Consider the following 2,500-nt stretch of genomic DNA (forward strand, 5'->3'; position numbering starts at 1 on the left):
AGTGGTGGTACAGTTAACATATAAGTGTTTAACTATGTTGAGGATACGTGGAGGAACTTTACGAGCCTCTAGGGCACTGAAAATTGCTGAATGAGATACCGAATCGAAAGCCTTGCGCAAGTCAAGACTTACTGAGAAAAAGGGTTTACGTTTTAGTTTGAGTAACCTCATTATACCTTGCAAAACGAGCAAGTTGGAAGATGTACTGCAATCTTCGGCAAAGCCGGACTGATATTTATGGAAATGGTTAGTGGCACTGAGCCGACATAGCAAGAGCTTAGAGAATAGCCTAAAAAGAACAGGGGAAACAGAGATTGGCCTAAAATCGCCTGCACCACCCGGATTGGATTTCTTAGGGATAAATACTGTTCTACTTTGTTTCATTTCCAGTGGAACAAGACCAAAAGCTAGCCAGTTATTAAAAATGTGGCATAAGATGCTAGGAGGTATTTTCAAAAGTTCAGAGATTGGGACATTATCAGGCCCTGGAGAGGACTTTGAAGAAAGTAGTCTTATAGCGATAGCAACTTCTCCCTCCGTGAACAGAGATTCATCAACCTCAAGAGCGATTGACGATTCAAGTGGGGAAGAAAGCGGTGTAGAATATGTGTTGAAAATTGGATCAAATTCTTTATGCAAGTCTGCCAGAGAACATGCAGCAGAGGAATCGCCTATCAAAAGGTGATCAGCCAGAACTTTAGGACCTAAATGGTAAAGCCTCTGGTGTTCAATGTACCGTAATCGCTTACGTTTACTTCTGTTTTGTGAGTGTGGAGTGTTAGGAGTGTGAGAACTGTTCTTATTTTTACTATTCGTTTTCTGTTTAACTCCAAAAGCTTTATAGATGACGCGGAGGTCATCCATGGAAATAGGACCTGCTATTAGACGTGAGACGATAGCCTCATCTATTATTCCAACCTCGCAGAGTGCGAGGCGCACTTCAGAAGCTGAGAGTTCAATAGGAGGGGGAGTTACCTCGCCTGAGAAGGACGGAAGAGCAGGGGGTGGGACCACAGTTTCAGATTTCAAAAGCTCAAGTATGTCTTGATAACGACTCGTACGCCGAACCTGTGAAATTGAGGAAACAGTTCGGCTACTGAATACCTCGTGGAGTGCTTCATTAATCCTTTTATGAATACCTATTTTTATTTCACGTTTTGCCAAAGCTATGAGCTCAGAGTCGGACCATCGACAATGAGAGTAAGACGGACCATCAAGATGATGGACTTCCCCTAGGCCAGTGTGAGTGGCCTTAAGCCTGGAAAGAATTTCTGAGTACCTGGATTGTTTGCGTATCTTCTCGATACTTTCCCTAGATCGGTGCGGAAACTTTGTTGCTAGGACATCTATCATGGAATAAACTTCACCCAATCCCAACTCGGCATAAGCCAATGTTTCTAATTCAGAAGGGGTCCATTGACCACTAGTTAAGTTGACATACCGACTCGTCGAAAGACCAGACGAGGGCAACACCGTTTGGGTGTCCACAGCGCTAGAGGCAGGAACCGAGTCCTGCACAGAGACGTCAGGACGACGCTCATGAGTACTGCAAGTTAAGTCATCAAGGCTTTCGCCCTCGCCACGAGCCGTTAGAGAAGACGGGATGCCAACTGATATTGGACTATTATTCACTTGAGGTGGGTCAGAAACGTTGACCACCTCTTGTGAGGAAAGTTCAGCAGTTTGAGACTGCAAACGTGTAAGGGTAGCTCGTTTGCATTTTGAAACATGCGAGGACATATTTTTACTGGATGGTAGTTTCTTAAGAAGGCAATAAGAACATTGCCATAGTAACCGGACATCATGCAAGGAATAATGTGTTTCAAGCTTGATTCGTGAAGTCAAGCGAGAATTGCAAATATGACATATGTATGCGTCAATACTATAAGACACTGTATGTTCCATTTGGAAGTTGAAGCCACCGAGGGAACCCCAGTACGTCACCCGGGGCGAAAAAAAAAAAAAAAAAAAAAGATATGCAACACAAGCCGAGGCACACAGTACGAGACAATTTCAAAGCCTATTATGTGGATGGTGGTATGTAAAGTTGGTGGAGTAGGAAACCTAGCTCAAAAGTGGAGACTATCAGCCCCCCAAGCTGCTTTGTTATAAAAACAGGCGCAGCAACCTTAAACCTAACCCTGTTTCGCTACTGCTGGTACAGGAAACCGAAGCTAATACTGCTTTACTGAATCAGACGGTGCAGCAAACCGTAAAAATTATGCAGTCGTAATTTCAGACATCTTAAAGCGTGGCACAAGATCAAGCTGGATCCAGAGAAGATCCTGCTAGGAGCGAGCTCCCCTTCCTTGGCAAGCCAAGGGCGTGCTTTTGGGCGGGAGGCACGAACCCGCTTCAGGAGACGAACTCCCCTTCCTTGGCAAGCCAAGGGCGTGCTTTTGGGCGGGAGGCACGGACCCGCTTCAGGAGACGAACTCCCCTTCCTTGGCGAACCAAGGGCGTGCTTTTGGGCGGGGGGCACGATCCCACTTCAGGAGAC

The 2,500-nt window shown here is 45.6% G+C and overlaps 1 pseudogene; it reads right to left on the minus strand.

The window, feature by feature from the left end:
• The window catches only part of LOC139053352 (large subunit ribosomal RNA), a 9,171-nt pseudogene that overhangs the window by 3,247 nt on the left and 3,424 nt on the right, over positions 1-2,500 (minus strand).

The sequence above is a fragment of the Dermacentor albipictus genome, unplaced genomic scaffold, assembly GCF_038994185.2.
Source record: "Dermacentor albipictus isolate Rhodes 1998 colony unplaced genomic scaffold, USDA_Dalb.pri_finalv2 scaffold_91, whole genome shotgun sequence".
Taxonomy (NCBI): Eukaryota; Metazoa; Arthropoda; class Arachnida; order Ixodida; family Ixodidae; genus Dermacentor; species Dermacentor albipictus.